This window comes from Strongylocentrotus purpuratus, unplaced genomic scaffold (assembly GCF_000002235.5).
Source record: "Strongylocentrotus purpuratus isolate Spur 01 unplaced genomic scaffold, Spur_5.0 spur5_scaffold_14, whole genome shotgun sequence".
NCBI classification, from domain to species: Eukaryota; Metazoa; Echinodermata; class Echinoidea; order Camarodonta; family Strongylocentrotidae; genus Strongylocentrotus; species Strongylocentrotus purpuratus.
The window spans coordinates 35,410,400-35,423,726 of record NW_022145599.1 but is presented as its reverse complement, the minus strand read 5'-3'; the positions used below and the strand labels follow the sequence as shown (position 1 = coordinate 35,423,726).

General features: G+C 34.0%; 2 long non-coding RNA genes across 2 annotated transcripts; both read left to right on the top strand.

The window, feature by feature from the left end:
• Nucleotides 1-3,961: 3,961 nt before the first annotated feature.
• Nucleotides 3,962-5,880, top strand: LOC115923773. The gene is made up of 3 exons (XR_004064081.1): nt 3,962-4,061; nt 4,738-4,809; nt 5,800-5,880. It is a non-coding gene; the product is annotated as an uncharacterized LOC115923773 (long non-coding RNA).
• A 459-nt stretch (nt 5,881-6,339) lies between these two features.
• Nucleotides 6,340-7,954, top strand: LOC115923772. Its single transcript, XR_004064080.1, has 3 exons — nt 6,340-6,434; nt 7,407-7,487; nt 7,811-7,954. It is a non-coding gene; the product is annotated as an uncharacterized LOC115923772 (long non-coding RNA).
• The last annotated feature ends 5,373 nt before the right edge of the window (nt 7,955-13,327 follow it).

Below are 13,327 nucleotides of genomic sequence, written 5' to 3'. Positions count from 1 at the left end.
ATCCGTATTTTGATTCTATGGTTCCGGTTGATTCTTTAGCTGCAAACCTATACGAATTTAGTTAAGAAGCACGTATTAGACATCTTGTACAATGATATAACATATAAAATCTATTTTGTTTCATTATAATACTGAGATTTTATATATAGTAGAAGAAAAAAGGAGTAAATCTTTTTACACACTTATGTGTGCAGAAGCTTTATCATGAAACTATGCTTTGTCTTAGTATGTACCCAAGCAAACAATACAACACATGTGCACGTGTATCAGTTGTATTGTATGTAACAAATGGTTTTATAACATAAGAATACATTTGAAAATGTACCTGTATACTTCAAACGTTGTCACACAAGCATTCAAATAATCCATTATGAGATCCAAATTTTAGTACAGCTCCATTTACAGACGAGAAATAGGTTTATTTTGTGTACTGGTACATTTATTCCAGTTTTGTTTCCTTGAGAGGGAACCAAAACATATAAAATAATATCATGGCAATTTTGTCTCATGCACATGTATGATTGGTTGATAGGACATGAGAATAATGATTGATACTAGTGACCTCTACATGTTTATGCAGGAGGGTTGAACCATCTTCATAGCGGGGGGCAAATAAAGCTGAAGCGTATGTTCCTTATACACGTAGGATTTACAATAAATTCATAACTAGTTGTGCGAATTCTCCCTACCCCCTCTAGAGAACTGAAACTCCTTTGTCATGAACTTGAAATAAATGACCTTTTATGAAGATAATATGTAAATATTGATATTAAACCATTGTTCATGTACATGTTCATGGCTTATGATCAAGGCTTTGTTTTGGACAAAACACCTAATGTAGCATCAGTTGTCAATAGAATTGAGCAGGTGATAAATAATACTGTCTTTCAGAGAGAATAACCCCATGCCTGAAGAAGGATAACATAAAGTGTAAAGTTCAGAGATAACTTTATTTGTTTATGATGATATAGTATCACAATGACAGTTAAACTGTAACAATTTTTTTTAAAGGAGTTTGATGAAAACCAGACAACCAATAAAACATCTATGATAATAAAAAATTATATTCAGGAAATGATTGGCAAATCCCTTTTGGGGAATAAAAATGGAAGTGGATGGGATAAATATATGAAGCAATTTGTGTAGTGGTTTTCTATTAAAGTTCCATATTTTTTCATACTATTACAAACATTCATACCGATTTTACTAAAATTTAGTTTGCTCTGTATCTCTTGTTTTTCTGCATCTATTAAAAACAAAATGTTTTTGGAGTGGACTTAGCCTTTAAACATGTTATTGCATGTATGCACTAATGTAGAATAAGTATTTTCCTTTTGGAAAAAGAAAAACCAAAAGTTTTTGTTTTATTTCAAGAAGTGGTTTGAGGTCGACTGTACTAGCTGTAATTCTGCTGAGCCTTGGTTTCTTCATATTCATGATTTCCATATGTAACAGTTACAGCCCTTTCACAATCAATCAGTTTATATCTATAACCATATTAAAGACAAAATTAAGATAAACTTCTCTAACAAAAAGAAATCTGCAATTCAAGTTCATGCTTGAATTCTGTACCCTGGTAAATCTTTCTTTTCCCCTTTACAGTGACGTCCCATTTGCAATGATTAAATCATGGAATGCGCAGTACACCTGAATATTGGGCCAAGTCAAAAGTGAAATGTTGCAAATTGCATTGTTTGAATAAAAAATATTAAAATTCAGTGTCAGAAGTGGAATTAAAAAGTCGCCAATTTCATGTTTTTTTAAAAAAGCAGGGTACATGATTAAAGAGATAGTTGAGCGCTGATAAAGGGGGAAGTTAATGATAATAAATCTTGATTTATGAAGCATTTATGAAATACAAAATACTTTTGTTGAAGATGTTTTTAATGTCAATAGTTATTAAATTAGTGGAAGGTATGTACATATCTTTGTAATACATTTCAGAATACCGGTAAGATTGTTTTCAGCTTTAAAGGGATCCGGTAACTTTGTCTCAGATTCTGAAACAAAATTCTGGATTTAGCTCATGATGCAATGATAATTATAAACCTCTAGGTCAGTCAGGAACCCCATGACTTTTACAAGCCGATCGCTTGTCTGATTATCAAGATATTTATGATTGGAATTACAAATTTTGAAAACCGTGATTCGCCTGACAGTTTTCATAACACTACAGTCTAATGGGGAAAACGAGTATGGTAAAACCGGTCACTCGAAGATTTACTTTTTTGAGGCACTTCTTGATCATTTTGAAGCGCAATTTTTTTAGGGCTTCAATATTACACCATATCACAGACACTGATAACACGTAGGGCCGTGTATCTCAGATTTAACATTGTTAAACGATCCCTTTAAGATAAAATGTTATCATTTGTAAACCAGTTGAGGAAAGCCTTTTGGGGGGTCAAATGGAAATGGTCAGCGATCAGTTAAACTTCATTGTGCACATCTTCTGAACTATATCCTGTTGTCTGACATGTACATGTATATTTTACCCTTTTTTTACATGTGATTAGGACATCCTAGTAAATGAATGTCATACTTTTCTTACATTTCTCACAAACATGGGCATTTTTTGTTGTTTAATGAATCTTTCAGCCACTGAGTCAGCTGTACCAAGAGATTGCCTACTCTTACTCCACAAACAACCCATCTGATGTGAGCAGTGTTCTAGAAAAACATTCTGATCAGCTCAATAGAGTAAGTAACATTCTTGAAAGGCTCAATAAGATATAATGTGGCAAAAAGAAAAGGACCTTTAACAAAAGTACCCTAAATTTCATCAGAGGTAGAAATTTATGATTTCACGTAAGTAGGGGTAGCAGGTCATATAGCTTTATAGCTTATGATAAAAAATGTTGTATCATTAAGCAAGCTAGGATGATAAATATCTCATTTTCCTAGAGGAGCACATTCAAATATTTATGGCTCATACTCATTGTCAATAACAAAGTACTAAGACTGTTAAGTTGACTGATATGCCTTATATCATCTGTTTGAAGCTAGAATGGTATTAACACATGCTTTTGAATAGTAACAACAACCTTCTGTCTTCCAAATACATGTAGATTACTTTATAACTTTGTTATATTGCAATATAACAAAGTTATAAAGTAATGTAATGTACGTCTTTATCCATACTGACAGAACAAAACAAAATGATAAATTTAACCAAATCTGTGTTTACCTTCTTCTGCTGGGCCCACATCCATTTCTGTTTCTTATTTACTTGGTGTATTTGTTATCAGTATTTATCATTTATACAATGTTTATAAATCTTGTTATTTTCTTTCCCCCTTGAAGGACCAGAACATGGGCCTAGGCAAACAAGTGGTGTCATCACTTTATCGAAAGAATATCCAGCGACTTACAAAAGTAAGCAATGTCTTTGTTTGTTTTTGTTTTTTTCAGTTGTGGATTTATAATTGATTGGTAGATTCCTGAAATATTTGTTTGTTTGTTGTTTGTTTTTAAAATCTTTTTGTCCTTCTCATTCATATGCTAGCATCTTGAAATGGAAAGTGAAATTATTGAAAGCTTTTGAATAGCCTATGTTTATACTGAAAGAACAATTATGTTCCTCTTTATCGTATATGAAAACCTGAATGAAGGCAAAAAAGCTTCCTTTTATTTTTGTATTGAGGAGGTTTATATGTGCTAACTCCCATGCTTTTTATTTTTTGAGGCACTTCTTGATCATTTTGAAGCGCAATCTTTTTAGGGCTTCAATATTACACCATATCACAGACACTGACAACACGTAGGGCCGTGTATCTCAGATTAAACATTGTTAAACGATCCCTTTAAGATAAAATGTTATCATTTGTAAACCAGTTGAGGAAAGCCTTTTGGGGGGTCAAATGGAAATGGTCAGCGATCAGTTAAACTTCATTGTGCACATCTTCTGAACTATATCCTGTTGTCTGACATGTACATGTATATTTTACCCTTTTTTCCAACCACTGAGCCAGTTGTACCAAGAGATTGCCAACTCTTACTCAACCAACAACCCATCTGATGTGAGCATTGTTCTAGAAAAACATTCTGATCAGCTCAATAGAGTAAGTAACATTCTTGAAAGGCTCAATAAGATATAATGTGGCAAAAAAAAAGAGGACTTTTTGATAACAAAAGTACCCTAAATTTCATCAGAGGTAGAAATTTATGATTTCAAGTAGGCGTAGCAGGTCATATGGCTTTATAGCTTATGATAAAAAAAATGTTGTATCATTATGCAGGCTAGTATTATAAAAATCTCATTTCCCTAGAGGAGCACATTCAAATATGTATGGCTCATAAAAATCTGACGGGCCGTCCAGAAGCATGTAGAGTCACAATAATAAAAGTATAATCTTCTTGAGTAAACAATGCGTAATACGTTTCAATTGTTCCCAGAAACCTATGATTTTTCTTCTTTGTCAATAACAAAGTACAAGGACTAATATGCCTCATATCATCTGTTTGGAGCTAGAAGGGTGTTAACACATGCCTTTGAATAGTAACAACAACCTTCTGTCTTCCAAATACATGTAGATTACTTTATAACTTTTTTTTTATCTTACATGTACCTCTTTATGACAAAAATAAACAAATTGAAAAATCTAACCAAATCTGTGTTTACCTCCTTCTGCTGGGCCCACAACCATTTATGTTTCTTATTTACTTGGTGTGTTTCTTATCAGTATTTATCATTTATACAATGTTTATAAATCTTGTTATTTTCTTTCCCCCTTAAAGGACCAGAACATGGGCCTAGGCAAACAAGTGGTGTCATCACTTTATCGAAAGAATATCCAGCGACTTACAAAAGTAAGCAATGTCTTTTTTTTCTTCTATGTTTAGTTGTGAATTTTAAATTAATAAGTGGATTCCTGATATGTTTTTTTTTTTTTTTTTTTTTTAATCTTTTTTCCTTCTCATTCATCTGCCAGCCTCTTGAAATGGAAAGTGAAATTATTTAAAAGCTTTTGAATAGCCTATGTTTATACAGTAAAAACAATTATGTTCCTCTTTATCATTTTGTATACCGGTATGAAAATCTGAGTGAAGGCAAAACAGCTTCCTTTTATTTTTGTATTGAGGAGGTTTATATGTGCTAACTCCCATGCTAAATGACAAGGTAGAGAAAAATGAAGAAAAAAATAAATAAAAGAGAAAAACCAGAGAAAGAAAGGCAAAGGCAAAGGCAACATGAAAAGAAGATGGTACGAGCCCCCCACCTCCACTTCCACACACAAACAAACACGCATTCTCCCTCTCTTTCTTTCTCTCTCTCTCTCTCTCTGTCTCTTTGTCTCCCCTCATTGGATGGCCTTGCACATGTACATCCAGATGGTCAGAATCCAATCCCTCCCTCCCTCCCCCACCTTCTCTGTTACAATACCGTAAGCAGCTTTACAGCGCAGTCAGGCACTGTGAATCATGTGTAGTGTACCAATAGGTCTGTGGTGAAAAATGCACTCCTTTTAACCTGAATACCTTCAGTGTACTTTCAAGATTCAATATCAATAAGTTTGTAATCATGAAAACTTGCTTTCTTTAATTTTGAGATTACACTTCACTAAACACCCTGAACCATGACCAATGAAAGAGAAAAATCCTAATTTTAGCAATTGTCTCACAAAATCTTACCCATTAACATGTATACATGAAATATATTTGTGAACTTTGGAGCCATAACAAATTCTAAGGCGCGCAATGCAGTTGAGTTCAATTGCTACACAAGAGGGCGACATACTAGTGAAGTAGATGTGAAGATTGAGTTGTACAGTACTTGTCAGTATTGGTCTTTCTCTTCAGACCTTCCTCACGTTATCTCTTAGTGACATCGCAAGGAGAGTTCACCTACATGCATCGCAAGAGGCTGAGCAGTATGTCAGAAATATGGTGAGAAAGCTTGCTCCACTATTGAATTTGTTTAGTAAACCACTCATGAGAAAAAGTATTTGACTTGCAGAACTATACAACTATATCCAATAACGCTCAATGAAACTCCTTAAGATTTTTATTTTATTTTTTCTTCTCATTGTAAGTTTGGTGACTATAAGACTATATGATTTTGTTGAGTGATAACTTGCAGAAAGTAACTTGCAGAATGCATTGTTCTAGAATTGGAATTGGGTTAAGGAATGGATTTGTAGATGTGAACCTGACTATGATAATGATTCACCACTGATAATTGAGATGGAATTGGATGTTAGATCGAAGTGTAAATTTACTGTGGTAATGTAGTTGTTGGGGTTGTAATTAATGTTGCTACACATACTGTTAGACGTGTTTGGATTTAAACAGAAACATTTAATTTGATTAACATTTTTCAGATTGAAGATGTTGAGATCCATGCAACAATCAGCAAACAGAATGGAATGGTTCATTTCCATGACAACCCAGAAAAATATGACAATCCTGCAGTACTCAGACACGTCGAGCAACAGGTTAGTTAATTTTTCTCCACGTATCTGAAAGGAACGTTTATAGTCATAGCTTTAAAGTGGAGCATTTTTCTTCAAAAGATTTTTCATTTTAATTTTGATCAAATACCTGTAATTTTTCACATTGAATTTGTGGGTGTATAAGTTGGTATTTTGAAGAGCATATAGATGTAAAGAAGTCAGAACTTGTTGTTTTCAGTTGAATGTTCATGTAAAGGCATTTAGATTTCATCTTCCCCACTACGCATATCCTTCGTCAGGTTTTATCTCTTTATTTGATTTCATCGTATCTCTGCACGTTCGCTGATTTGCCACATTTTGCACAAAACAATTTATGGCTTTTAAAAATACACATTATTGGTCTTGATTACCTCTATGACAAAATTTTTTAACACTGGTATAGGCTGATCTTGCACTGGAAATGGATAAATGATGTTGAAGCCTGTGCTATAGTTATCCAAAGATAGATACAAGGTGGCACTGGCGGACTATTTGTGAGGCATATAAATATAAAGAAAAGGTCTGTAGGCATTATTAGACTTTTGTTTTCAATGATAAGACTATTAATGAATACAAATCCCATATAGTCTTCATAAAGAGTGGCACTTATTGATTCAAGTATAAAGTGCAATAATAAACTTCATGCAAATTCACAGAGCTTAATTGGGAGAAATGTAAATTTCTGTGTCTAGACAGCTACGACGAAGGTCGTAAATTTTCAAAAGATCATAACACAAAAACAGCATATTTCGTTAAAAATACTGTCAACACATAAACTCACATGATTTCTTTTTTTCCATCTGTAATTAGCAATATTTGCCCCCAGTACCCCCAGTTTTTTTTTTTTTTGGGGGGGGGGAGGGGGCTGAGAACTAGTAATGAGGGAGTTTGAGTTAAAGTAGTTTTTCAAATCCATGATAATACATTTTATATTCTGTCATGTTTTTATTTTGAATTACCAATTTTTCATCACAGATGCAGCATTGTATCAGTCTAGATGAGAATCTAAAGAGCATGGATCAAGAAATAGCTGTTAATCCACAGTATGTTCAAAAGGTGAGACATGTCCGAGATACTTTTCGAAGGGGGGGGGTGGTGGGGATCGGGGATGATGGACTGCAAAGTTGAACTCTTTCGGGTTAGTTTTTGGGTCATATTGTCTTTTACTCCACTTGTATATCTTGTAATGTTTCACGTACAAGCATTTCCACAAATCAGGGAAGCACCAACTCTTTCACAAGTACTTAATTTTATAGGTTAACTATAAAGCTTAGACTTGAAGAATATTTTCTATTCCTTAAAATTACCATGCTATAATGATATCATTCCTTTTTATTTCCATTAATGTCTGATGTCTTTCTTTCTTCTGCCCTCTACAGAGCATGGGAGTACGAGAAGACGATGAAGTGAGCGGAGTCTTTGGAGGGAAATAGGACACACTGTATAGCTGGATGTACATAACCATGGTGGATTTGTGAACTGCAGGAAACAGGAAAACAAGAGAATTACATAACCTATTTATATATACCAACCCCTTTTTCAAAATTGTCAAAATTGAACCCTGCATGGTATTGTTTTCTTTCTTTTTTCCAAAAGTACCCAGTCATTTAACACTTTCCTGTTCAGAAAACAAAGTTTCATTTATGCATTTCACATAAAGTGTGTATTCCTGAAGAAAAAACCGCACATACATATGTAATTTAGTTGCTCACTGAATTTACACAGAGCTTGTTTAGGGTCTTAGAGACTTGCCAATGGTTTAGCACATTTATAAACACAGCTTCTTGAGTATCATGACAAAACTTGAGCTTAAATGCCATATAAAGATGTATTTCTCCAAGGTGTGTAACAGAAATAGGTATCATAATGTGTAACCTGAATCCTTGGCAATCTTGTAGACTGTTATTCTTTAATTCTTCCCCCAAATCCTTCCTTCCATTTCTTCTTTTTTTTTCTCCCCCTCTCCTCTCCATACATTTTGAAAGCAGTGGTAATACAGACCTGTGTAAATGTTCTCCGTTTTACTGTATTCTTTAAAAACAGATTAATAACAGCATATGATATTGAGGTACAATTCAATGAACATGCTTTTAGGACAGAAATTATGTAAATTGCTTGTCCAACCAATCTTTTAATGATTTTAATTTTTTGATGATTTAAAATTTCCAAGTGATCGTCACATATGATATCTCATTTTGATATCAGACAATAAAAATTCACAAAGTGTACCGGTATCTGAATTACTGATTTTTTTTTGTATAATAAATTTGCCAAATATTGTATCGAATATAACAAAAAAAAACATGTAAAAAGAACATTCAAGCCTAAGCTACTACCTGAATACTCAGGACATTACAAGGTGGAAAATGATTGAGATGAAAACCACAAGTCAGAAAGCATCACCAATTTCTTAATTCAGTCGTTGAGAATCAAATTGTGCACATCTTATCGTCATTTTAATATTTGTGATTTGCCATTCAATTCCAGAATTTATAGGAACACATATGTACATATATTTGTAAAGCTCTTTAGAGTGTTACTAAAAAGGTGCATTGTGAATGATATGGTTAATGATATTGTATGTTTGGAACCAGAAGAAAATTAACTTATATACTTTTAAGAGTTAACACTCTTCTGGGTCTAAACAGACAATGTACAGGGCATATATTTTTCCATCAATTTATTTTGAGTTTCAGCTCCTGAGTCAAGTTTCATGAAATTTGATACGGATAACTAGCGACAAGAGTTGATGAGTTGGTAAACTATTGAAATCAATGCATTTGATGTATTTGTTGGAAAGTTCTGAAACGTGAGGGGAAAGAAGAGACTTTTTTTATTTAATTCAAGAAGCAAAGTGGGCAATGACAATAAAGAGGTGGGCAAATATCGTTAAAAGTTGAAAAATCCAGGTCCTTTCAAGAGATGGAGAAACTTATTATACACTGTGAAAAGGTTGGGCAATATTTTTTCAACACTTTGCCCAACGTTGTGCCAATAGTCAACCCAACCATCTATTGGGCAATATTTTGCCCAGTGGTATTGGTAAACGTACGTACCCTTCTTCACACGTGCATAATTGTTTCGTATTTTGACCAAAGTTTGTGCAAAGATATGACCCTTCAACTGCCCGACTACGGTAGCCACTTGTTGGGAAAATCTTGACCAACTGTTGGGCAAAATATGAAAATATTGCCCAATAGATGGTTGGGTTGACTATTGGCAAAGTGTTGAAAAATATTGCCCAACCTTTTCACAGTGTATGATACTTATTAAAGTCTCTAATCTATAGATGCCTGTTTGTAGGGAAATGTGAACTTTATCTTCCTGTAGCCTCTTTTATTATGTCCTTTGGTATGTTAACCTTCAGTTTACAAGTATTTGAATGAGTCGCATCTTGTTTTCTGATTATCAAAGCTACTTTATTCAACTGCAATTATAACGTACAGATGATGAATATGAAGAAGGGAAAGGATTCAAGGATAATAAATGTATGTCACTTTTGTGTGAACACATTTGTGTAAAAAAAACTGGGTCATTGTTTTATTTGATATTCGATATGAATAAATGAGAAGATTGTGTAATTAGAATCTGTCATCATTCTGTTGAAGTGGATCGTGATATGCTTTTTTTTTTTAGAGAGAGAATGAATGGTAAAGAGAGATAGGAAAGAGTATAGCGACTGAGGGAGAAAGAGAAGAGAGAGGGAATAGGGGTTATCTGGTTCAAGTGTCTGTTGTCATACTATTGGTTCTTTAGCTATTTGTTGTTGAAATATCACAAGTACATAATGGACCTTAGGAAGGAGGTTTTCTTCATTATACAAATCAGAACAAGCATTAAAGAAAGTAATGTTGGTAATTGCTGAACATGTATTTTGAAAAATAGAACAAATAGTGCATTCATTTAAAGGGAGTATCGTTTGTTTTTTCTGTGCCCCCTACCTTGTCGGCATGGCTCGAAAGACAAGGAAATGTCTTGCCAATTAAAGTGGGGCTTTCGATAAATACATTTATATGCCTTGTATGCCTTATGCATTCGTTATACATAGACTGCTGTATGAGTTGGCCCTATTACGGGCAATCCGACCCTTGTCATGTGTATGAAATCAGAATAATAAGAGGAAAAGAATGACTGAAGATTGAAACAAATCTTTTAGAGAAATGGCACAGACCATGAACAGATACGTTTTCATGTTCATATACAAAACAACAAATTGTAAACGTAATATTAAAAAATGAACAACCAGTCATCAGGAAATTGGAAGCAAAAATCCTTTATTCAGCATTTGTACGACACGTGGTAAACACCCAAGATGCTTACCTTTTCTTAGAAAAACAAGAGAAAACAAAAAAGATGCGTGTGAGAGGAAAAATGGTAGAATCTCTCCATTTTTCACATGCATATATACAAATAGATGATGAACAGTTTTGAAAAGCCTATATAATTCTTAAGTTGGGAAATAGATTTATGTCCAAACTTAAGGGTCATACTTTTCAAAAACTTTGAATTATATTAAACATGAAATAAAATGAAATGATTTCAGGATGAAACCAGAGAAAATTTAACTCCTATGCAGTGGCGGATCCAGGGGGGGGGGGGGGGCGGGGGGGCCCCCCCCCCTTGAGAAAAAAATCATGTTAAATCACGTGATTTTTACCTTTTTGGGGGGTTGGGGACCCCCCCCCCCCCTGGCGCTCAAGGGGGGGGGGGGGTGCAAATCGAATTTTTTTTGAGGATCAAAAAAAAAAAATGTGCTCACTACCCCCCCCCCCCCCCCCCCCCCCCCCCCCCCCCCCCCCCCCCCCCCCCCCCACCCCCCCCCCCCCCCCCCCCCCCCCCCCCCCCCCCCCCCCACTGAGCGACTTTTCGGCCGGCGCGATTTTCAAATTTTCGGGAGCAAAAAAAAAAAAAGTTGGGCCCCCTCCCCAAAGAAATCCTGGATCCGCGCCTGCTCCTATGCATGTCTTACAACTTAAAATTAGTAATTTTGAATTAGATATTTTAGAAGAAGCGACGGATATCATTTCATAACAACTGCCCAAAAAGATATTAACAGTGATGTCTTAAATGTTTGAATACATTTGAATTCTTGAACATTGTCAAAGCTGAAAACAGCTGTTACATGTCATATACGAGAACATAATGAAAGAAACCTCTGTTGGAAATTTGTTTGGTTGAAAAGAACTGTCAATAGATTTTTCACATTTCTAAACTTATGGTACATACTTTTCACAAACTTTGAATTCTATTAAACATGAAGACATATGTTATAATTTATTAATAAAAGCAAAGATATTTTAAAAAGCTACAGATATCGTTTCGTAACAAAAGCCCCCCATACAAGCGATGATATCTTAAATCTTTGAACACGTTTAAATTCTAAAACATTGTCAAAGCTGAAAACAACTGTTACATTTCTTATACAAGAACATAAAGAAAGAAACCTCTGTGTGAAATTGTATTCGTTTCGGGGTAATTTTTTTCCTTTTTAAGCATCGTAAAACCACGATTATCACATGCAGCTAACATGCAAAAGAACAGTTTGATTTTACCTTACCCAATCGTATTAAGTGGTGTTCCTGTCTATGCAGTTCCCAAGTAATTACGCGGTTTGTTATGTACGAATTTTACTAAATAGATCAAACAAACAATGCATTTAGTTAAGTATATCTTTATATAAAATAGAATACTCAAACAATTAATGTAAATAAAATATTTTGTCATTACTTAATAAACTACTCAAACAATGTGAAGAATTGATTGTTGGAAATAGCTAAAAAAAATAAACTAATTAACAAAGATAAACAAACAATATATTATTGATAGAGAAGAATTGTTGGTAACTGCATACATGCTTCCGACAAAACAGAACAAATGTTAATATTTACACACAATTTGTATTTAAAAGTGATCCACCATCCCCTTCGAGGATTGTTGATAATGGCATAATGCTGTACAAAATAGCGCAATTAAAAAAAAAATCGTCAAATAAAGCATTGCTCATAAATGCTTATATACACCGAAATAAAACTGTCAAACTGATTCCAAACCAATTCCAAACTGACTGATTCTCGGCCATTTAGTTTAATGTCTTCTACTTTTCAGTCTATTGGTTGTCTTTATGATAGTATGTTTCACCATAGGAAGACAATATGATTAGATTTTAGAGACACTAGTCAAAAGTCACAGAGGTAAACTTCTTAAATTCCTGCTATAATATAGGATTTATTGAAATCAAACTAAATCACATCAAAAAGTATACATAAAAAATTGGCAATGGTGAATACATAAATAATATATAAAGTTAAAATATAAAATAACTATCGTCACTGAATATTGCAAAAAGAACATATAAACGATAACAACAATAAGTATAAATCAATACAATTACCTCAATAGAGGACTCTCGAGCTGTTGTGCAATAACTAAATCAGGCACAGACTGAGAGTCCAAAACAAAACAGAAACAACCAAAAAAGCCTTGTTATTCCAAAATATCCGGAACGACTAAAGATATGAGGCTCAAACTTGATGAGGATATGTATCACTATAGGAAGACGTTCTGAACAGATTTTAGGTCTAATAGGTCAAAGTTCAAAGGTTACAAAAAGTCACCAATTTCATGAGAGTCCAAAACAAAACAGAAAAAAAAAAAAAAAAGCCTTGTTATTGCAAAATATCCAGAACGACTAAAGATATGAGGCTCAAACTTGGTGATGATATGTATCGCTATAGGAAGACGTTTTGAACAGATTTTAGTTCTAATAGGTCAAAGTTCAAAGGTTACAAAAAGTCACCAATTTCATGAGAGTCCAAAAAAAAACAGAAACAACAAAAAAGCCTTGTTATTGCAAAATATCCAGAACGACTAAAGATATGAGGCTCAAACTTGGTGAT